General features: G+C 42.9%; 1 protein-coding gene and 1 pseudogene across 1 annotated transcript in view; one reads left to right on the forward strand and one right to left on the reverse strand.

Annotated features, from left to right (window-relative positions):
* Camta (Calmodulin-binding transcription activator) overlaps positions 1-25,650 on the forward strand; it is a 1,827,966-nt gene that overhangs the window by 457,706 nt on the left and 1,344,610 nt on the right. The window lies entirely within an intron of this gene.
* LOC145411094 (5S ribosomal RNA) lies at positions 24,984-25,102 on the reverse strand (annotated as a pseudogene).

Raw genomic sequence — 25,650 nt, forward strand, 5'->3', positions numbered from 1 at the left:
GACATAGAGGTAGGGTTGGCATTCTACCAGTGAGCTTTATGACCCTCTGGCTCCACCTCAAAAAATTGCGTCTGCATAAGACATAATCTCTTTTTACAGTACCTATGGAGACGCACTCTCCCCTCCCTTCAGGCATGCAGGTACAACTCTTCTGGTCGTGCAGTGGTATTCTTCAAGCCATGCACAGTGCACCAGCAACAACAGAAAAGAAGACTGTATTAGGGAAATGTGAGAAAATCGGCCTTAAAAAAAGTGAAATTCTTAAGATTTCTGTAAGAAATCTGTTGAAAAACACACTTTCTTTCACATGACCTCAAGTTGTACCATTACATAGGAAAATAAGATGATGATACCGCATGAGACTCTCAGGCGATGGTTAATGAATGTTTTGGCACACTACTCATGCTTCCATCTATTCATCCCGCGTATGTGGAAGTTTTTTTTGTTCAAGTGCGTCTCCTTCAGACAAGTGCGTCTCCTGTGGCACATTTACCCCAGTTAGAGAAACGTATAAACTCTTGACCAACAGAAGAGTAGCATTTCATTACATGGATGAGATGATGAAAAAATTGATAGTGGCCATGATCCTCCCCAGGTTAGAATATGCAGCAGTACTGTGGTCCCCACACAAAAAGAAAGATGTTTAAAACAAGATTGAGAGAATACAAAGAACAGCAACCAAGATAGTGCCAAGTTTGGCAGATCTGTCATACAGAGAGAGGCTGGAAGAGCTGGCTTTGCCTTCCTTAGAGGAAAGGAGAGAGAGGGGCGACATGATTGTGGTGTTCAGGACCATGATGGGAGTGGATAAAATTGGCAAAGAAGATCTGTTTGTATGGGATAAGAGAGTAACAAGAGGACACAGAATGAATCTGAAGAAGCCAAGCTACTTGAAGGATATCAAGAAATATAGTTTTCCTTATACTGTAGATGCATAGACCTGTGGAATAGCCTGGACAAAGAGATCGTCCAGTCTAAAGACTTAAACAGTTTAAAGCAAAATTTGACTTACTGAGAAACAGAGATGGGACCCCATGAGCTTAGCTCATTTCCTGTATATCACAGTTACGTAAATACAATTAGGTAAAAACTCACACACACACACACACACACACACAGGGATTCAATCGAGGCGGACGTACGACACCGGCGCTCCGTACTGAACCAACACGGCCAGTGGCATTACCTAAATAAGTATCTTTGTATGAGTCAAGCTCTGTACCAGGTTAGACTAAATGATTGTTCATTATTAAAAGGTAAAACATAATAAGTTTAAACAAGACTTGTTCAAACAGGAAATAGAACCAAGACGAAAGAATACGCTGAGTCATCTCTGAGGTTTGTTTAGACTACAACAACATGGAGATTGTAAGTACATGCTCTGCACTTTTAGTATTGCAAAATGGATACATACTTTAGTAAAGCAAATTTGGAAAAGAATAGGGATAAAGGTAAAAAGCAAAATGATGATTTCTACCAAGAACTGGTTGAAGTGGAGACTCACAATAGACTGGTTGAACGTGTACACAAACTAGAAATGGCTTTCAAAAATGAAATTGATGAAATAAAGATACAGATGCACTTGCAAAAGGAAGAAATAGAAAACTAGGAAGGGAGGCCAATAAGAAAGACACAACCATCAGTGAACTAACAGTGGAACTGAGTACACTTAGGAAGAAAATGAGTGAAATGGCAAGTACAGTAGTCAATCACAAGAGTGTTATGGAAGAGTTCAAAAATGACACAGAGACAATTAGGCAAGTAAGCAGTCTGATTGACCAGAGCAGTGATATTGAGAAGATAACACAAGTGAATGAAGCTGTGCAAAGGTACAAAAATGATGTGGAAACCACATATGCTGAAATGGTGAAAGTAAAGAAAGACTTAGAAATAAGGGTGGAGGAAAAAAGCATTAAAAAGGAGGTGAAAAGAATAATCCAAAACAGTCCAAAGTTAGTCAGAGATTCAGTAGATATAAACAAATCTATAGTAATCACTGGTATAGAAGAGGAAGAAGTAAAAAACAAGATCACAAGAGACAAAAAGGAGATGGCAAATGTAATGAGCTTACTGAAAGAAGTATCAGAGGAAATCTGCAGTAAAGACATAGAGGAACACAAAAGTTTAGGGAAATATGAGAAAAGCAAGACAAGACCTCTAAAGGTGACTTTCCAGAGTGTAAACACTGTGGAAGAGATACTAAAAAATGCAAAGAATCTTATGGAAAAAGAGGAGTTCAAAAATGTATGGATAAAAAGATGCCTAACACACGAGGAACTGGAGAAAGGGAGGAAGCAAAAACAAAAAATGAGGGAAGATCAGAAGAGGAGAAGAAGAAAATTTTGTACAAAGTAATAGGATTGTAGGTATGAAAGTGGTACACAAACAGGATGGAATAAAAAGGAGGAAGGTAGTAGAACCATGTCATGACAAGTATATAAACAAGATGATAAAGTTGATGTACTCAAATGTGGATGGAATGGTATCTAAATTACTAGAGATGAATGATTATGTCAGAGAAAATGAACCACAAATAATATGCCTAACTGAAACAAAATTAACACCAAGGATATCCAATGACATACTAAACTTAGAGGAATACAATATATGGAGAAGAGACAGAAATTAAAACAAGGGAGGAGGAATTATAATATTAACTAAGAAAAATCTAAAAGTCAGTGAAATAAAACTAGATATACCATCACAAGTAGAACTGATTGCAGTAGAGATCAACACATCTGAAGGTAAAATAATTGTAGCCACTTTGTACATGCCACCCAGATCAAACACATGGGAAAGAGATGAATATGAGGACCTGGCAGAGAGTTCAGAGTTTAAGATCATTACTACTTAAAATGGAAGAGAAATCAGAAAGAATTATACTAACTGGGGATTTCAATACAAATATAAATTGGAATACTCTAGATATAATTAGCCAAGAAAGCTGTTGGGACCAAAAGCTCCTGGATCTCGTACAAGAGTTCTTCCTAATGCAACATGTGAGGGAAACCACCAGAAAAAGAGGACTTGATGTACCTTCAGTGCTAGATCTAATATTTACTGGGCAAGAAAATGATATTGACAGTTTAATATATCACCCTCCACTCGGCAAAAGCGATCATGCAGTACTAAATTATAACTTCAGGATAGCATATGACATAGTAAACAGCAGTGACAGTTACAAAAAGAGCTTAAACTATAAAAAGGGAAATTATCAAGACCTAAAGAAGTATTTCTTAGAAGTTGATTGGGAAAATGAGCTTAGAGGACAAGATTTAAATGCTGTATATAAAAAAAATCTGTGAATTTTATGAAATAGGAGTCCAGATGTACATCCCACAGCACAAAGAAGCAGATAAGAAAATACAGAAATGGTTCAATACAGAATGTATTGATTTGTTGTGGAATAGATACAGAAGACATGATAGTGAAAGAGCGCATAATAATTACAAACAGGCAAGAAACGATTATAGAATAATAAGGAGGGAAGCCCAAAAACAGTTTGAGGAGGATATAATAAATAAAAGTAGTGATCAACCAAAGCTGTTTTACAGCTATATCAGAAGCAAAACCAAAGTAAAAGATATAATACAATCCATTACGGACGAGGGAATCACTTATACACAAGAGAAAGATATTTGTGAAGCACTAAATAAGAATTTCCAATTAGTTTTTACAGAATAAAAAATTTTTGAGAGGGACTGTGTGGAACATGCATGTCTACACATACTACCAGATATACAAATAGCAGAAAAAGTAATACAGGAGGAGTTAACCCGCCCCGTCCCGACCACTTTTTCACCACTGGTACCTCCCAATCCCGACCATTTTTCGACCCTTTTTTTTTTTTTTTTTGCTAAAACTTTCGCTTTTGGTCAGAAACAATGGTCAGTGACAAAGAAACTGTTCCCCGGGGTCCATAATTACCCTAACCAGGTATGCCTTGGTCCCACCTGGCCCCGTGTTCTCCGTAGGCGGTCTGAGCCTCTAACGTTTTCTATGGTATTATAAGTCTGGGAAACCAATGAAAGTAAGTAGATATGTATTTATTTCAAACATAAAAACATGTGATAAAAGAATATATTGGATTTTATACAAAAATAGAGCAGAAATAAGCATTGTACCATCGTGCGAAACGAGCAAAATCGGGCAACTTGGTCACGATGAATCGCTAACATTCGAAAATCATGATACATATCATTTTTTTTACTTACATAATACTTCTACAATAACATTAAACCATTTTACATTTTATTGAACTGTTTTTACGTATTCACAGGCCTTTTGATAACATTTAGCGTAATGTTAGCGCTTATTTACGTAGTGAGTGAACTCGCTGTGACTGTTGTTTCAACTCGTATTTTGTTTTTTCTACTTACATAATACTTTTCTAATAACATTATACACTTTTCAACTTTATAGAACTGTTTTGTGATAATTTCAGGCCTTACGTAAATATATAGCGTAATAATAGCGCATAATAACACACACGGTGAAGTCGCTATGACTACTATTTCAACTTACAACCTATTTTTGTACTTATATAATAATTCTCCACTAACATTGCACATGTTTACACTTGATATAATTGATATCACATAATTTCAGAACTTACGATGCAACTGAGCGTCATATTAGTGCGTACTTACACAGGTAGTGTTATCGCGATATCATTTGTTTCATCTTACACTAGTATTCAACTTATAAATTACCTTACTACTAACCTTACAACAAATTCCACTTTATATAATTCCTATCACATACTTACTGACCAGAATGTGGGTGTACTCGTGACATCAATTATTACAACTTACACTATTGTTCAACTTATACGTTTTATTCATGCTAACATTACACCCGTTTCCACTTTATATTCTTGCTATCACATATTTACTGACCAGAGTGTTATACTGAGCGTCATATTTTCGCAGATTTACACAGTGGGTGTACTCATGACGTCAATTATTACAACTTACACTATTTTTCAACTTATACGTTTTATTCATGGTAACATTACACCCGTTTCCACTTTATATTCTTGCTATCACATATTTACTGACCAGAGTGTTATACTGAGCGTCATATTTTCGCAGATTTATACAGTGGGTGTAGTTTTCATATCACTTCGTTCAACTTACACTATTTCTCAACTTATACATTACTTTCCTGCAAACATTACACCCGTTTCAAGTTTATATAAGACTTGGCACATACTGACTGGCCTTACCATTATACTGAGCGTCATATTGCCATCCCACACAGTTTCAGTAGTGTAGGAAGTTATGGTACTCTCTGAAACATGGCTGAAGGCACAACGCAACATTGGTGGTGGTGGGGGAGGTGGAGAGCGGCGCCTTTCATCACTCGCACTTCTCTTCCCTCTCCCTTTTCCTTTACCCTTTCCCTTCCCTTCCCCACATCCTGGGACTGTGTGGAGGAAGTTTGGGAATATTGTATGGCGAAAGACGTGCTGGGGAGTGGCTCCACCTCCTCTCCCCTAGGCCTACGTGCACCACGTGCTCGTGCTGCCTCCCTCACACCACTTCCCTTTCACCCCGCACTCCCACCACACCACTTTCGCCTTCCCCAGACAGAACACTAGGCCATACTTTATTTGCCTTCTTGCCACACCTTCTGATCCTCGGGGTGAGATTTTTTTTCCTTCCCCAACCACGAGGCAACATCACGTCCTAAGCCGCCGTCATCGTCATCGTCCTCATCCTCGTCCTCATCAGAATCTCTCTCTAGGGGATGGAGAGAGGTCCATGCAGGTGTTTTGGGTGCAGGCTGGCCTTCCCTTGCCTTACGATACGTGACATACCGCTTTTTCCGGGGCGAAGGGACCTCCTCATCACTGCTTGTTATTTCCTCCTCAGGCTGCACATAATCTCGATCCACCACATCATCATCAAGTGGAGAATCACTATCTCCAGTGAAGGCATCCAGGGCGGATTGTATTTCGTCATCTGAGAGACCTTTACGCGCCATGTCTGACCTGGGTCGCTGCTAACAGGTGAGTGACCGAGACAAGGGCGAGCGCAGGTCACGCAGGGTCTGGGACGCTGCCCGCTTGGGGGCAGGTAGGGGAGGCTTGGGTACGTGGGCGAATCGAAAATCTCGCGCGAATTTTGAAAACTGGAAATTATGAACCTTGCAATTGCAGGACGTTGAAGTACGTCAACGGGATTGGTAGTGACATAACGTGAGGACGTGGAAGTACGTCGATGGGACGCCGCGGGTTAAGTAGATTAGACAGAGGAAAAGCAAGTGGTCCTGATGAAATTTCATGTTGGATACTACGAGAATGTGCAAAGGAGTTAAGTAAACCATTATTTTTAATTTTCAAGAAATCCTTGAGTCAAGGTAAACTACCAGATATTTGGAAAAAAGCAAATATTGTCCCCTTATTCAAGAAAGGAAATAGACAAAATCCACTCAACTACCGACCAGTATCACTGACCAGTGTTGTAAGCAAGGTATTAGAAAAGCTTATAAGAAAAGCTTGGGTAAATCATCTAGAAGAACACAGTATGATAACAGAAAGACAGTTTGGTTTCAGAAAAGGAAAATCATGTGTTACTAATCTGTTGAGCTACTATGACAGAGTAACAAACACAGTACAGGAAAGGGAAGGATGGGTGAACAGTATCTATTTAGATTTCAAGAAAGCTTTTGACACAGTACCACACCAAAGACTTTGATGGAAACTGTACCATCAAGGAGGAATTCGAGGCAAACTGTTTTGTTGGATGCAAGACTTTCTCATAAAAAGAGAAATGAGGACAGTACTAAGAGGAAACTACTCATCATGGAAAGAAGTGACTAGTGAAGTACCACAGGGTTCATTGCTGGCACCAATCATGTTTTTAATGTACATAAATGATATAAACAGTAACACTGGAAATGAGAGCTATCTGAATATGTTTGCAGATGATGCAAAAATACAAAGGACAATTACTAACACAGACTCTTGTAGGGAGCTACAAGAAGAATTAAATAAACTTCATGAATGGAGTAGTACATGGCAAATGGAATTCATTGTGGACAAGTGTCATGTAATCAAGTTTGGTAAAAGTGGAAAAAGACCTGATTGGGATTATAAGTTAGGAAATAAAACCCTATACACATCAGAAAGAGAGAAAGACCTAGGTGTGATTATCAATAACAGACTATCTCCGGCTGACCACATCAGCGAGAAGGTACGGAACATGTATACACTGCTTGCAAATATGAGAATAGCATTCACATACATAAATGAAGACATGCTAAGAAGGATAATAACATCATTCATTAGACCAACCCTGGAATATGCATCAGTAGTCTGGAGTCCTCATCTCAAAAAGCACATAGACAAGATTGAAAAAGTTCAAAGGGCCGCTACAAGATGGATACCAAGCTTAAGGGACCTAAGCTACGAAGAAAGACTAAATAAACTGAATCTACCAACACTACAGGAGAGAAGGAAAAGAAGTGACATGATAATGCTATATAAGTGAATATCAGGGAAGGAGGAAATAGACATAAATGATTACTTAACATATGGAGAAGCATCAGCAACAGGACACTGCAAAAAACTGCATAAGAAGAGAGGTGATAAAGACGTAAGGAAATTCAGTTTCCCAAATAGAGCAATTGATCAGTGGAATGCATTACCGAATGAAATAGTGTGTGCCAAAACAATTCACAAATTTAAGGATGTGTACGATAAATATGGTTTAAGACACGGGACAGTACGAGCTTGACTCATTCCTGTAAAGATACAATTAGGTAAGAACATTTAGGTAGGTAAGAACACACACACACACACACACACACACACACACACACACACATTATCTAACTGGTCATCTTTGAATGGCACTATTGGCACACTAATGTGTATGAGGAAATTATACAAAACATGTGTAAATAATGGGTTAGGGTTTTTCTTCTAAATAATTAATAGTGGCACTGACTGAGTGGACTCTTTTTTTCCAATAGGAAGATGAGCAGTTTACCTTGTAAACAATATTAATATTACAATATCCTAGTGAGTACAGGCTAGCTAGATCAGTGGTTCTGAAACTGGTGTGCCTTGGAATTATTCTTATTTGATGATTAATTTACATAGCTGTTATCAAAAGTGTGCTTTAAATACTTGGTGTGTCTTGTGTGACAGAAAACATTTGAGCACCACTGAGCCAGACTTGCTATTGGGTAGCTGGATAAAGAACCCTCTGCTTCACCAACTTGAGCTTCTCGACATTGTAGAGGCAGCGGCAATTTCCCGTCCTCACTCATCTGCTGCTACAGCAACAGCAGAAAGTAACTCTTCCTCTGCCTCCTCTAGCCCTGCAGGCGACACCTCATTGCCTTGGTCCCCTTTCTTTTTTAAAAAGTTTCTTATATCTATAGCCTCAGGTCTTGCTAGCTACCACCAGATGTCAACAAGCCCTGTAACCTGTGCACTATGCTCTCTCTCTCTCTCTCTCTCTCTCACATGGGTGCATGGGCTGGCATCATTGCATGACTATTGGCAGTGGCTGTGAATACATGATAGGAATGAACATGAACCAGACGGGATCAAACCGAATGTTTTCCGTAGAAGATCTGTCAATTCTAGTACTAACAACAAGAATATAAATTTTGTGTTGGCCCCAGCTGGGGCTGTTCTTATTTATGTAAAAAAAAATATATATATATTTGAGATCTGGGTCTATTCATAAAACATTTGGGGCTATGGCCCCCAGTGCCCAGGCATAACTGTGCCAGTGCACATTCCTCACAGCTTAATCTTGCATACCACAATCATATGATCTGACAGACCTCCACATTGTCCTCTCACGGCCCTTGTATCAGCAACCATTCCCAGCATCAACCTCTCTACGAGCACGTAATAAAACAGGCTTCTTTCAACACGATCTACATTCCCTCTGTACCATGTATATTTATGTATATCTTTGTGTTTAAAGTACGAGTTACAAATTCACAACCTCCATTCCTGACCCATATCCTCCAGTTGCTTCCCATTACCATTTTCTCCTGGTACTCCATTACATCCCATTATGTCATCTTCAGGGCCAGTGCCTACTCTTCCATTCATATCACCCATGACGATCACTTTATAGCTCCTGGGCATTTCTCCCATTGCTTCATTCAGCTTATCCCAAAGCCTGTTTTTCTCTGTCTCACTCCTTTAATTACAGTTCAAGCCCAGTTAACCGGGTGGCTTGGGGAATTTACCTTCCCGGTTACAGATTTTTCCCGTATTTCTGATATTCAAATCAAATATATACAAAGGCTATCACAGCAATAAATACAGTTCAGGTACTCGCCAGTCACATCAGGGGCCACACTAAGAGATTCTGCCTGAAAAATTGCCTTGTAAACACACACCATGGTCATAACGCACATGTATGCAATGTCTAGCAGTACTGCAAATTGCACTAGTCCATTATTAACTACCAAATTATTCATTGTATGTACTGTACTCATAAAAATGGAAAAATAAAATAAAAATAAAAACTTGAACATTTATTGGTGAACTGACGATGGGTTAAGACTGCACTGTAGAATTATCACGACACCTGTGTCCCCACATGAGTTTTGTTTAAGTTTCTGACCCCGACTGTATTTCTTCCCCACCTGACCACCATCACTCCACCCCTCACCCGCCACTCAGCTGTTTTGCAGAAAATAAAATAAATGATGTACGTATGAATGTGGGGGTGGCTTTATTGAATGAAGGTGAGATTTGGAAGCTTCCGGTGTTGCTGTTTGCTGATGATACAGTACTGTTGAGTGAAGATGAATGGGAGTTGCAAGGTTTGGTGAATGAATTTGGGACAGTGTGTAGGAGGAGGAATCTGAAAGTTAATGTAAACAAAAGTAAAGTTATGGTGTTTGAGAGGAATGAAGTCACAGAGTGTGCAGTGAGGTTGGATGGTGAGGATATGGAGAATGTGAGTGCATTCAAGTACTTGGGTAGTGTGATGAGTAAGGATGGAACTTTGGGGGATGAAGTGCGTGAAAGGGTACAGCAGGGAAGGAAGGTTGTTGGTACACTGAAAGCAGTGATGAGAAATAGGGAGGTGAGTATGGAAGTTAAGAAGTCACTGCATGATAGTATTGTGATCCCTACCCTGACGTATGGAAGCGAGGCATGGACCTTGCAAGAGGAGAACAAGTCAAGAGTGAGAGCAGTGGAAATGAGTTTTTTTTTTTTTTTTTTTTTTTTTTTTTTATGTGACCGACTCTGGGCATAGGCTTCACAGCCTGCTTTCAAGGCCCAGTAGTCCTCCTACGTACCGCACACCTCTACATGTCACCACTTCGGCGCTAACACCCACCGTCCATACTGAATACATGCTAGGGCTGTCTCATACAGGACTGGTGTATTGGTATTAGCGGGGGTATTTTTACGACATGTCGGCGGGTCTTCTGGTAGATCAGTAAAGTCTGATTTTTCTGAAATTCAAATCCTTAAACTGTTCCCTGCCTCAGCGGGATTTGAACCCGGGTCCGTCAGGACTGCAGGCCAACTCTCTACCGATTGAGCCACTGTGGAGGGACAGATTGACGAATGAAGAAGTGAAGGAACGCTGTGGGGTGGATGTGGTTGAGAAGATTAGGAGAAATACACTGAGGTGGTTTGGACATGTGAAGAGAATGGAGAATGAAAGACTGACTAAGAGGGTGTATGTAGGTGAGGTGGAGGGAGGGAGAGGGAGAGGTAGACCGAGGATGAGGTGGAGGGATGGAGTTGAGAGGTATATGAGGGAGGGGGGGGTGAGTTGGGGGGAGGGTAGTCAAATGGTGGGTGACAGAGTGACTTGGAGGCGTTTTGTCTGTGGCCACCCTTTGCGGGATTAGGGCGTCGGGCTATAGATAGATAGATAGATAGACGTATGAAATGCTGGCATATTATTATTTTTTTTTTCTTCCAACAAAGTAGAACTTCATTCCTATTAACATTTTTTTTTTTTTTTTAAATCTCTGCCAGCGAATATGCGTTCGAAGATGAATTTATGTTAAAACCCACTGGCGTACCACAAATGCCTTATTTAGTGTTCAATACATACTGTAGAAAACAGCAATACAGTAGACTAACCTTGAATGTGTATGAAGTCGCAGATGTTGCTATTGGGGTGTAGCAGATGTTGCTACTGGGGAGTAGCAGAACTTGCTACTGTGGGTTCACCATACGTGCTAGATGATGACGCCATTTCAGAAGCTCGTTTGTCTCTCATCTTGGCAAACATCTTACGTATATCTGCTTGCTTTATTGGCTTCCGCCTTTCTGTCAAGATCTTACTGTTCAAGATGTGGAAATGCATTACATCCTGTGCAGAGATGTGCGACTGCTGCTCTGCAGATTTGATTGCCTTCTCAAATGCTGCAGTACCATCATGCCAAGACACCATCTCCTCCACTGTCTCTTCATCACTTTCTTTTTCCTGTTGCACCACATAGAATTTCCCATGGTTCACTACTGTATCAATGATAGCATCCGTGTCCATTGTGTGTGTTAAAGGGGTATCACACGGTATCTGAAATCATGGTTTTGCTGACGGAATGCGTTCCTGGTTTGCTGGAACCAGGCACAAACCCTATCACACAAGTTCCTCGAACGCCACCTACGGTTGGCAAAAATGTTAAAAAAACATACCAGAGTCTGTTCCACCGTCTCACATGAGTCACACGTATGAGACGCAACATGGCTTTTCTTGAATTTGCTGAGGGGAGAGTGATTGCTGCATTGGCTCTTCCAGTGGTGGCACTTGAGAAGAAATAAGTGGCAGCGGCCAAAACCACGAGAAGGCGGCTGTGGAGCCGCCTTCTCGTGACAAGGAAATGGCCTTATTTTTTCAATGAGGGCAATTTCAGCAGCCGTTTTCCTTACTATCTGCCCAGATGCCATCGTATCTGCAGTGTTGAATGAACAGTGAGATACATACAATACTCTTTCACTCAGCGTGGTGTGCTGTATCCACTCTCCAGTGTAAACCACTGAATTATCGACAATGTTATTTCACCTGTGCATGATATAGAAGGTTATTTCTTTCATAATTAATAATATATATAATGGAAAGTAATAAGCACTCTAGGAGGGAATTATAACTTTTAAAAAATAAACAAAATACTGCAGTATACCCTCCAAGTTCTCCATTCAGCTCGCTTTGCTGTCAGAGAAATGTTTTGTTCTTCGTTTCGTCGGCAGGAATGGATTTGAACCGAATCCAGTTTTGCCGATGAAATCCTCAGCGGCTGCCCTGGTTTCTTGGGCGGTTACCATGATTTCTTCGGCAAACCATGATTTCAGGTACCGTGTGAAACCCCCTTTATGGGTGTATCCTCATCAGTTTCTAACCACTCTAGCAGTTTTTCTTCTTCTACGTCAATTTTGCCACAAGACTTGGCAAGATCAGTAATTTCTTTGCAAGTTTCTGTGGCAGTCTTGGTCGTAGTTTTGAACCCATCAAAATTATTCTCTTCATCTGAATCTGTTGTTTGAAACATAGTGAGGGGCCAGAGCTTATGCCAACATTTACGCAGAGTTGAGTCTTTCACCTGACTCCATGCAACTGAGATGGTATAGATGGCATCTTTTAGATTGAACTGCTTTTGAAAGTCAGTAATAGAGCTATCACTGTTCACCATCTTGCCCATTAAGTCATGCCTGTAAGTCATTTTCACATTCTGAATGACGCCTTGATCCATAGGCTGTACAAGGCTGGTTACATTGGGAGGGAGATAGACTGCAAAAATGTTGCCACTTTACAGTTGATCAGCCGGTAGATAAGCAGGACAGTTGTCTAGAAGAAGTAAGGCAGTGCTGTCCTCTGGCATCCCTAGCTTTTTAAAGTGGTTTTTTACACTAGGGACAAAAACATGATGAAACCACCACTGAAAAAGTTCTGCATCCATCCATGCGTTGCTCTGAGCCTTGTATTCAACAGGCAGATTTATAATGCCTTTAAAGCTGCAAGGGTTACCATATTTACCCACATTGAATAACTTCACTTTGTGAGTGCCTGCTGCATTAGCACATAACAGCATGGTTACACGGTCCTTGTTTTTCTTAAACCCTTGCGCATTTTTTTCTTTTGAACACGATAAAGTTGCTTGGGGTAAGCATCTCCACAGCAAGCCTGACTCATCCACATTATAAATTTGGTTTGTAGTTAATTTATGTTCAGCCACAAGCCTGTTGAATTCTTCACAGAATTCTTCTGCTGATTTACTGTTTGCTGATTTGCTTTCTCCCGAGATGTCTAGTTTATGAATTCCATGCCTATCTTTGAAACGATTTAACCATCCATTGCTGAAATCACAGTCGACTTCTATATTCATTTTACTGTGAAACTCTCTCTCTTTTTCTTATATAAGAGGACCAGAAATAGGTGCTCCCTTATGGTGCTCCCTTAGATCTTTCTAAGCAAAACCACTCATACACTTCTAGTTCTAGATCTTCCATTTTCGGTCAATGAAGAGTATGCCTTTTTTCAATGAACTTACTTGTCTTGCTTTTCATGAAAAGTTCCTTGAGCTTCGATGTCTGGGCCTTGATGTCATAAATCGTTGAATTTCCTACATTATATTCAGCCATCAGTGTTTTATAATGTTCGCCTTTTTCAAGTCTATTGCATATGTCCAGCTTCTGTTTCAAGGTAAGCATGATACGCTTACATTTAGTTTCCACTTTAGGCATTTTGGAGTGATGAAATTACTGTCTATCAGAGCTACACAATAGCAAGAGAGCTTGTTTACTGTCTAGTGGCAAAAAGCAGACTGGTGATTTTTGGAGGGTGTGGAGGATGACTGAATTCAAGTAGGGGAATGAGGGGGAGAGCAGGGCTGGTTAAGAGGATTTGCTAGGGATTTACATTAGCCGGAAATGCCTTCACCTCACTTTGTCCGACTTCACCCAGCCTTGCGTGACACAATCAGACGGCGGTTTGGCGGTCCATTCAAATTGGCGCACAGTTATAACTTACTGACATTTTTACCAGCCCTTGAATTTTTCCATTTTTCTGAGTATTCCGTTTGTCTGGATACTGGATAGGTGGGATTGTACTGTACATGGTGCATACGCTACAATCACTGCCACTTTCACCTTCTCAAACTTGAACATGACATACATCTCGAGCTGACACATTTGTAATCTCTCATTCCACTCTGCCACACCTCATTCATCAACAAAGCAATGCCTTGCATCTTCCACTCCCATTCATACCCGATCATATACATTTCACACCCTCCCACTCCTCCACTTCACACCCTTTCATTTTTCATCACAGCATATCACGCACTCTTGAACACATTCATAACTTCCATGCTCTTGCTCTTCTCATTCACACGTCTCACATTCCACATGGCCATGCGGTGGCTGAATCGGTAGAGAGGTGGCCTGCAGTCCTAATGGACCCAGGATCGAATCCCGGCGGGGGCAGGGAACAGTTTAAGGATTTGAGTTTCCTAAAAGGCAGACTTTCCTGATCTACCAGATGACCCGCCGACATGTCGTAAAAATACCCCCCTCTAATACCAACACACCAGTCCTGTATGAGACAGCCCTAGCATGTATTCAATATAGACGGTGGGTGTTAGCGCCGAAGTGGTGACATGTGGAGGTGTAGGAGGACTACTGGGCCTTGGGATAGGTGACTGCCCCCAAGAAATAGGCCCTGAGCTTTTGCCCAGAGTCGGACACGTAAAAAAAAAAAAAAAAAAAAAAAAAAAAAAAAAAATTGGTTTGGGCCCTGGACAAGTATTGAGCCCTACGAGGCTTCCTGAAACATTTGCCATGATTAAGTGATTCTAAATAGGGGAATCTGGGGGACGAGGGCTGATTGCCATCCCCAGCGGATGTACTCTCAGTACCCGGACTGCTTTGTCAAGCTTTGTCAAGTTTAAGGTGTGTGACTTGTCCTCGGCAGCTAGTGTATCGTCCTGGCTGCACAAGGCGGAATAAACTCAGAGGATGATGATAATGGTGGTGCAACGATGGACATGGATGCTACTGAGGTGGGCGCCAACCAGCAGGCAGGCAAGCGCACCATTTGTGAGACTGCCCTGGGGGAGGATGTAGTGGCTCAGCCTTCAGGCAAGTCCCTGAGGGTGCCCGCATCACCTGCAGCCGTGACAGAAGTGGTCACAGAGGGGGAGGAACCAATATTGGAGTATGCATGCTTTCTCATCAGTTCCGTGCAGGGGGCGAGGATCTTCAACAACCCCAGGCAGTTGTTGGACACCATCAACAGGTCCCACTTTGCAAAATATTGTGTGGAAGGTGGGACCAAGCTGTTGGGAAACGGTTCCTCACATTCAGTGAAGTTCAGCCCTGGGCATCTGCATAAACTGCCCAACCCTAAGGAGTCCTTGGAGAAGTTTGGGGATTGGGAGGTCTCATGCTGCCGTGTTTGGGCCCCAGGTGCTACAGCAGATCTCCATCATGGGAAAATCAGGCCTCTCGCCTTGGATGTGGACATCAACGACTTATTGCATGGCCTCTGCCCTTTTAACGACGGCTCATCTACATTGCTGGAGGCCTTCAGCATTCCTGTGCACTCCTGCTCCTGATGCCCCCCTGGTTTTCACAGTGGGTACATCTTGTGTACCATGGACTCCTCCCATCCAAGGTGTTCCACGGGTGCATCCTTTACCAGGTGATTATGTTTACTTCAAGGCTGCTGCAGTGTTTCAACTGTCACCAATATGAGCACACTAAAAGAACATGTCGTAATAAGACCCAATGTTTAATGTGCAGTGGCTATCACCCTTTCAAATCTGGTGAGGGACTGCCCTGCACCCACAGCCCCAGGTGCTACAAATGTGGAGGGGGATGCAGGATGATGTCCAAGCACTGTCCAGTCTATAGGGAGGCAAGCAAGCTCCATGTTGGGCTACGCAGGGGTATATCAACCACCCAAGACATCAGTAAGCAGCTTCGTTTACTTCAGCCCTTGGCATGGTGTCCCGCACCACCAACCACATTGCCCCTCAGGGCCCTGAAGGTGAGAGATGGTGTCAGTTATGCGGATAATGTTGCTAAGCGTAACCGCTTTGCCCCACCGGAGGACCTGGGCCAGGAGGGCTCCACCGACCAGGTTGGGATGCCAGTGGGAGTGTCTGCCAACCCCACCTCCCCTGCCAGCATTGTACTTCATGATGCTTCTTGCTTCAAGTTGGGTCAGCCTTGACCCCAAAGTGCTCCACACCAGGCCAGATCCCCTTTATCCCAGAAGTTGCCCAGGATGGTGACAGCTTGGTGGTCACAGCTTCTGCAAGCAACCCTCCTGTCCAGTTTGCCCAACCATCGCCTTTTCATCATCAGCCAGCCACTCATCCATCGCAGGTCTCCACCCCAGCTCCCAGCTTTCGTTCATCCTCCCCGGCCATCTCTCCTGCTTCTGAGCCTGAGCCAACCTTCTTTGGTCTCTTCTCTGAGGCTCTGCAACTGCATCAACAGGGACTGTCATTCATGGTAATCTGCTCTCGCCTTTGGCCCAGAGTACTGTCCTTACTGCTGTCATGCCAGGCCTGAGACCCTTCAGTGTCCTGCGTTGGAATGCATGGTCCTTAATCCAGAAGACCCAGGATTTTAAGGTGCTATTAGAGGAGTATCACCCTAGTGTAGTGGGAGTCAGTGAGATGTTGCTCCACACTCGCCTGCAACTCTGCCTGGGGGGTTATTTGACATAGAGGTGCGACTGCCCTCCAGGGCAGGGTGGAGGCCTGTTGTTGGCAGTTCAAGAGGATCTGCAAAGTGTGTGTCTGGCCCTCACACCATGTCCTACAGGCTGTATGGAGGTCCTGGCTATAAAGGTGATCCTCATGTCAGGATGGATGTCCATTCTTCTCTGCAGCAACCCTTGCCAAGATGTTACCAGTGACGAGTTCCTCCATTACCTGCATCAGATGCCAGCCCCTTTATTTATAATGGGGGACTTCAATGCCCATCATCGCTTCTGGGACCCAGACATGGCTGGTACCCCCAACAACTCAAGCTCCTCTCTCTTCCAGGTACCCTTGGAGTCTCCCCACTACAGCCTTCTCATCTCTCATGGTCTCTACACTCATTTTGACCCTTGCAGTGGTAGTGCCACAGTTCTAGACACCTGCTTGGACGACGCTACTTTTCATCATCTTCAGGCCCATGTGGGGCCATACATCAACAGTGACCACCTTCCAGCGTTCATCAACTATCCAGCCTTGTTACCCAAGTTCTCGCAGGCAACTTGTCCCTGCTGGCAGATTCAGGGCAACAGGTGATCAGAGTTTACTTCTGCTGTCTCATGCTTCCCTGGTCACTGGGGCCTTCAGGACTTAACTGCTGAGGTCTTCTTGAACATACTGGTGAAGGCTGGCCACCAAGTGTTTGATTAGTCTGTCCACCACCACATCAGCCGGTCTGGGGTACTGTGGTGATCGTACGTGTTCTGCGGCAGTCAAGACCTGTCGCCAGGCCCAGCGAGCCTGGAGCTGACATCCCACCCGAGCACTGGGAGACTGTTACAGGAGGCTTAATGCAAAGTTCAGGCGCATAATCAAGGCTGCCAAGTGGGAAGCCTGGTCCTCCTTTTGCTCCAGCCTCTCCTTTACCACCTCCTGCTCCCATACTTGGAGATTTTTACAGGCCATGGCAGGTGGATCAGTGATGTACTACCTGCTGCTTCAAGATGGTGTGGACCTGCTAGATGACTTCTCTAAGGCTGAGATCTTGATATCCTTCTTTGGGTCACACTTCAGCATTCCCCCAGCCCTTCCGTCAGCACCCCAGTTTTCTACTGCCATCCAAAGGAGCATATTGTCCCCCCCCCCCCAGCTTTGACCTTCATTGTCCTTTCACTGGCAAGGAACTTCAGGATGCCATGTCCTCCTTCCACTCTGGCAGAGCGGCTGTTTCTGATATGGTGGCTGATGAGTTTCTGCTGCACATGCCTCCAAGCTTACATCACCCCCTTCTGTCCATCTTTAACCCATGATGGTGAGGACCATAGTTGCTCCCGCAATACATGCTCTACATTCCTGGTGACGACTATAGTCGATCTATCAAATTTTGAAAACCGTGGGTGTTTTCCTCCCCTCTGCCACCCTCCACCCTCACAGTCAGTCAGATGTCTTAGAAAATAGTCTATATATATATATATATATATATATATATATATATATATATACACACACACACACCCACCACAAAGACTTAGGACCTACACACACAATTGCTGTGGGAGAGTTGTCTGTCTTTGCTTTGTGTTTCCACCTCTATGAAGTGAATTTTTTGGGCAAGAAGTAACTGGCAACTCCTCTGATGTTGGTGGGAGGTGATGAAACACTCAGCACATCAGTGCTTGCCCAGAAGCGAGAGTGGGAGTATATGTTCCCGTCGCTCTGAGCTTGCACCGGCCTCTTTTTTCGTAGGCATTACTGTTTGCCCTGTCATTTTCCTAGAGTCGAGTTGTCATGCCTAGAAAGTACTGGTCAAGGGATGAGAGGGTCCTTATCATTGTATGGAGGCAGGATAATGTCCCTATCAACATGATTTGTGAGCGTGCTGGAGCGCAAAGTCAACTGTCATGAATATTCTTGCAGCAGCTCACGACTTGCCACCTGATGTCATACCAGAGCACAAGCATGGCGGTGGAAAGAAGAGGACAACTTCCTGAGGTACAGATACGCTTCTGAAGAGGGAAGTAATCAAGAATCCTCAACTGGCAACAACAGAATTGGAGGGACTGCATCCCCGGCCATTACAAGACGTCTCAATTCGAACTATCCAACACCGCTTGCAGAAGGAACTGGGTTTGCCAAGCCGCACCGCAGCCAAGAAACCACTTTCAGTGACCGCATGAAGAAGCAGCACAATCAGTTTGCCAAACTGTTAAGCACCCACAATCAGTAATGGTATGGAAGTGATTCTCAGGTGAAATGGGAAGGGGAGGCATCTACTTTCATCCTAAGAACTTGATGATGAATGGCGGCTGGTACATTCAAGTCCTGAAAGATCATTTCTTAAACTTTTTTGCTATTCATGGGTGCAACTTTTTCATGCACGATTCAGCTCCATGTCACAAGTCAAGAAAGGTGACAAAATGGCTTCAGGATAATCAGATTGAGGTCCTCAACTGGCCTGGCATCAGTCCAGATCTAAATCCGATAGAAAACGCCTGGGCAAAGATGAAGAAAATCATGGCAGAAAAGAAGACACCCATTCTGGACAACCTCAAGACTGAACTGACAAAGGTTTGGTGCAAAGAAATTCCCTTAGATTACTTTAGAGGTCTAAAAGATTCCATGCCAAAATGCATCCAACTGGTCCTGAAAAACAAGGGAATCATGATATCATATTAATGAATAGCATTTCATGAACAAACATTGTGATATACTATGATTTCTCTGTTTTTTAATACCTTGTAGGGAGGTCCTAAGTCAATTTGCGGTAGCTGTAAACATATATATATATATATATATCTGTTGCCAGACACCTCAATCCCGTTTGGGGTGGCCTCAAATAAATCGCCTCCACGTCACCCTGTCCCCCGCCATTTCACTGCCCTGCTCCCGACTCACACCCTCCTCTCTCATATACCTCTCCACCCCATCCTTTCATCTCATCCTTGGCCTCCCCCTCCCTCTTCCCCCCTCCACCTCACTCACATACACTCTCTTCGTCAGTCTTTCACCCTCCATCCTCTACACATGGCCAAACCACCTCAGTGTGTTCCTCATAATGCTTCCTATCACATCCACATCCACACCACAATGCTCCATTATATCCTCATTTGTCAGCTTGTCTCTCCATGTGACTCCACAGGCTCCTCTTAAATAACTCATTTCCACTGCTCTCACTCTTGACTTGTGTCCTTCCAACAACGGCCAAGCTTCACTTCCATACGTTAGAGTTGGTATCACAATACTGTCAAGTAGTATCTTTTTCACTTCCATGCTCACTTCCCTGTTTCTTATCACTGCTTTCAAGGAACCAGGAACCTTTCTTCCCTGCTGTACCCTTTCAAGCACTTCACCCTCCAAACCTCTATCCTTATTCATCACACTACCCAAGTACTTAAACGTGCTCACATTTTCCAATTCCTCACCATCCAACCTTGCTGTATATTCACTGACTTCACCTCTCTCAAAGACCATATATATATATATATATATATATATATATATATATATATATATACTTTACATAATATATATACATATATATAAAGTAATATTAATGTGAAAAGTCGTGGGTGTTTTGCAGGTGTATACGTGTCAGTATGGTGGTGACACATGACTTCCTCCCCTCTGCCACTCTCCACCACTTTGCCTGTCGCAGTCAGTAAGATATCTTAGTAAATAGTGTGTGTATATATATATATATATATATATAGACTGTAATACCAGTCAAGCAGGGCAGTACTCCCAAGGTGGATGGAAAGCTGATGAGAGGGAGAGCTGGAGCTCCTGCTTCATCAGCCCTCAGGACTAGTTCCTGACCATCCCCCATTGCTGAACTTTTTCAGCATTTCAGTTACACAGAGAGTAGGCCAGCATGCTCTCCAATACAAGTTTCTCTAACTGTCAACATCAATCTACTTGCACAGTACACCCTACACTACCTTTTCAAAATTAAAGAAAAATGACGTGCCACAACCATGCCTTGGAGTCCCCAGGGGAGGGGGGACCATAAATACCCCCGCCATCCACCCCTTTCCCGGTGATGACTCAGTATGCCTGGAACCAGTTTGACTCACTTCTTTTTCATTTCTGCAACATTTGCAGCCTTTCCTTTAACTTTCTCTCAGTTGAACACCACCTCTCCTAGAAATCTCACCATCACTTCTTAATGGAAACTCAGCTGTCTGAGGCAACTGATAGCAAACCCTTTTCTGTATCCTCCTACTTTCTCTATACTCATTTCAAAGACAAAGGTGGCTGTTATGTATATGTACGCAATGACCTATCTAGCTCATGTGTTCCTGAACTTGATTCTCCAGAATTCTCTGCTCTCTGGCTTCGGTTCTCCAGTCATTCTCTGACTAAATATATCTGCACTGTTTATTTATCTCCTGATTCTATTGACTATCAAAAATTCTTCAACTATCTTACTTCTATGATGGAACACATGCTATCCATCTCTCCTTTCTCTGAAATCTCCATTCTAGGAGATTTCAATATTCACCACCACCTTCGGCTCTCCTCTCCTTTCACTGATCCACCTGGTGAACAAGCCTACACCATTTCTATCCTTAATGAATGACCTAGAGCTGCTTGTACAGCACCCTACCCGTATCCCTGACCGCCTTGGAGAGAGCTCGAACATACTTGACCTCTTCCTTACACTGTTAATCTTTTCTCTCTGTTGGGCTCCTCTGATCATAACCTTATTACCTTACCCTGTCGTATCACTCTGGTACGGCCTGTGGACGCTCCAAAGAAACATCATCTGTGGCACTTTGGAGCTGTGGATTGGGAGGCCCTCAGGCAGTACTTCGATTTTCCCTGGAATGATTATTGCTTCCATGGCCAGGAGCCATCTGAGTGCCTTGCGCATTATGGAGGTTATGCTCTCGGGCATGGAATCATACATTCCTTTCTCATATCCTTTGACTAATGCAAGAAAGCCTTGGTTTGATCACGCTTGTTCTAATGCTGTCCGCAACAAGGAGAGGGCCTATAAAAGGTACAGGAGCTAACCCACCCCTGAATCACAAATTTTTTATGTTTCTGCCTGGAATCGTGCTAAGTCTGCTAAAAATAATTTCATCCGTACTAAATGCTCTTAACTCTCCAACTCAAGTGCTTCCCGCTTCTTCTGGCATCTTGCCAAAAACCTTTCTAACAATTTGCCTCATCATCCTGCCCTCCTCTTTTCTATTTTGATGGTTCTGTAGCTATTTCTTCTACTGATACAGCAGATCTCTTTGCTCAGACTTTCTCCATCAGTTTCACCTCAGACGATTCCAGTGCTGTTCCTCTTTCACTTCCCCCTTTTGACTTCCTCATGGTTGACATTAAAATTTCTTCAGCTGATGTACTTTCTGCCATCACTGGCCTCAATACTGACAAGGCATATGGGCCTGATGGAGTCCCTCCTGTTGTCCTCAAGAACTGTTCTTCTGTACTTACACCCTGCCTAGGTAAACTCTTTTGCCATTTTCTTTCAACTTGTACCTTTCCCTCTTGCAGGAAGTTCGCTCTCATTCAGCCAGTCCCAGAGAAGAGTGACCATTCTCAACTCTCTAACTATCATCCAATTGCTTTAACATCCTGTTTCTCAAAAGTTTTTGAGTCTGTTCTTAACAGAAAAATTTTAATGCATCTTTCCTATCACAACCTTCTTTCTGATCATCAGTATGGGTTCCGTCAGGGATGCTCCGCTGGCGATCTTCTCCTCTACCTTCCAGACTCCTGGTCATCCTTCTTTTGGAATTTTGGCGAAGGCTTTGCTATTGCACTTGACATCTCAAAGGCTTTTGATTGAGTCTGGCGTAAATCTTTAACCCTTTCACGTGTGGATAAGTTTATAAGTTTTCTGGGACACGACCCGCCAGCTTTCCTCCCCTCCCCCCCACCCACCATGCGTGCCAAAAATGTGTATTCTTGGCTTATTTTCACCACCCAAACATATTTATTTTGCCATAAAACCCACATATTCCTATTCATTGATGTTTGTTCTACACGATAAACAAAAAAATAACACACAAAAAAAACAGACAATACATACATTAGGTCCGTGTAAATAAACATTCAGGAGCATACATCTCAGTTCCCAACATCATAAGTCGAATGTTTACGTATCAATCTCTACCCGTTATACCATCATTGGAAAGAGTATTTTATTAGCTTTCGAATGCTGGAGGTCCCCAGTGTGATACGAGGTATGGCGTTCGAGTAATAAGTGAAAAAGTAAAACCCATTTCCGACAGACAGGAGTTTTTTTCATTTTCGGGGAGCTCTAGCGAAAAACTTTTCTCACCATTGTTATGTTTTTATTTTATTATCCTATGCAGAATTTCACTTGAGCCCACAACGGCGATCCTAGACCTCATAGTTTTCGAGAAAAATGCAAAAAACTTTTGGTGTACCCATGCCATGTTGTGACTGTAGGGCAGTTTCCTGCCTTCCTCTAAGCCACTGCACATGTTTCACCAATTCTTTGTACACTAGATATGCACACTATATTCCCATGATTCACTGTCACTGTTTTTTATAGCTGAATACTCATATTTGGTGCAAGGTAGAGGCAGTGTAGTAGATTAGCAACTGTAGCACAATCTTCATTGGGCCAATGGCTGATAACGACCAGGAATGCTTCACAAACGCCAAATTTCCTATTGCAAACACCAAATCTAATCAACAGTGCCCAAACAAACTTTATACACAAGCACTACTGGTATAGTGAAATATGTTTCAAGGCCGGGACAGGAGTAAGAGTGGAAATTTAAAGGGACAGAACTGCGCAGTACCTTCCCCACTCACAGCTCATTTGGTACTGAATAACCTGTCCGCTCTCTTGCTGGTATCAGGACCCATTGTTGCCAACTCATTACTTTTGACGAGGAGCACAGAAGCTATAACGCCTCCAAAAATGACGCTGATTGGCCGAAAACTTTTCCTCCGACGAAAGTTTTTATGCTTCAGTGATGCCAGAAGCGTCAGTGTGTACTGTTGCAGTCAGACCCTAATGACGACACACGTGTCATCGTGTACGAAGGGGTTAATTTCCAAACTTCCCTCTTACGGTTTCTATCCTTCTATATGTGCCTTCATCCATAGCTTCCTTTCTGGTCGTTCTATAGCAACTGTTGTAGACGGCCGTTGTTCTTCTAGATCTATCAACATTGGTGTTCCTCAGGGCTTTATCCTATCACCAACTCTCTTTCTTTTAATCATCAATGATCTAAGCTGTACATCTAATCCTATCCACTTGTACGCTGATGATTCCACCCTTCACCTTTCCATTCATTTTCTGCAACACCCATCTCAGCAGTTACTTCAACTAACAAAGGATGAGGCTATGGCACACCTAATGTCTGACTTGGCTCATATCTATGACTGAGGCAAAAATAATCTTGTTGTTTTTAATGCATCAAAGACTCAATTTTTACACCTATCAACCCATCAAAATCTTCCACAGGAGTACCCACTAATGTTTAATAATGTCCAGGTCAATCCTGCATCATCCTTGAACAATGCTTGGGGTTTCATTCACTCGGGGCTTATCTTGGAAAGATCATATTACATCTCTTGTAAAATCTGCTTCCAAGAGATTAGGTGTGCTAAGCCGACTCCATGCCTTCTTTACCCCTACAGTTGTTGACTTTATACACGGGTTTTATTCGCCCCTGTTTAGAGTACAACTCTCATGTGTGGGAGGCTCCCACTTGCAGCTCTTCTCAATAGGATGAAGTCAAAGGCTTTTTGTCTCATCAACCTTCCTGCCCTTACTGGCTCCCTTCAGCCTCTGTCACTTTGCTGCACTGTTACCTCTTTATCTCTTTTCTGTTGCTACTTCAATGGTCACTGCTTCTCTGAACTGTCTGCTTGCATCCCTCCACCTGTATGATGAGTGCGTAGCACCCATCTAGCAATAAACTCTCATCCCTTTTCTGTCCAACTCTCTAATGCAAGAGTTAACCATTACTCCCAGCCCTTCATTTATGCAACAGGTCAACTCTAGAACTGTCTCCCTCTGTCTGTATTTCCTACTTCTTATGATCTCCAGTTTTTCAAGCACAGTGTGTCCAGGCATCTCGAAATGAACGTATTATTAATTTGGCTCTCTTTTGTATTGTTTTTGTTTTTTTCATGGAAGGAACTGTTATTGCAGGCTCAGCCTTTGGTTCCTTCTTCCTAGCATAAAAAATACTGTAATATATATATATATATCCATCCATCCATTGCCAGACGCCATGTATCCCAAATGGGGTGGCCAAGGGCTTAGAGTTAATTGTTTTACAGGGAGGGGCACTAATCCTCCACCAACCCCACTTGACACGTAGGGATGCCAACAGCATCTGGTGTTCCCAGGCGGTCACCCATCCAAGTACTAACCAGACCCAACGTTGGTTAACTTCGCTAATCAGATGGGAAGCGGTGTACTCAACGTGGCATATATATATATATATATATATATATATATATTTATATACAGTGGGGCACCAATTTTCGCGCCTAATTGGGTCCAAAAATAATCCGCGAAAGTGGAATTAGCGAAAGTTGGGGCATTGTCTTTATGGCAAAAAGGCTAATTGGTTCCCGGTTATCCTAAAGTAACATCAGATTTTCATTTTCACTTGCAATACAGTACATCAAATCACTATTGTACATTGCATTGTGAGATACAAACAATAAAAACTGTACAGTACACATTATATGAGGAGAAACATACCACAGAGACCAGGTTGAGGTGTTTAATGGATGTTGGGGGTAAGTATCCAAGGCGCGTGGCGGGCTTATTTAGCCACGCCAGACGTATTGGCGCCACCTCTTGCTGCCTCGCTACCACTCTCTCTCTCTCTGCCTCCTCAGATGCAACTTGATGCAACACTTCCACTCTGTGCTGAATTTCCCTTTGTGCTAGGTTCTCTTGAACAAATCCATCGAAATCTTCATCCAGGTTAAGCTTCTCTATGGCACTGGAGCTAGCACGCTCGTACACAATGGCGGGAA

The sequence above is a fragment of the Coenobita brevimanus genome, chromosome 87 (genome assembly GCF_032717465.1).
Source record: "Coenobita brevimanus isolate Jiangsu-jjx chromosome 87, ASM3271746v2, whole genome shotgun sequence".
Lineage (NCBI taxonomy): Eukaryota > Metazoa > Arthropoda > Malacostraca > Decapoda > Coenobitidae > Coenobita > Coenobita brevimanus.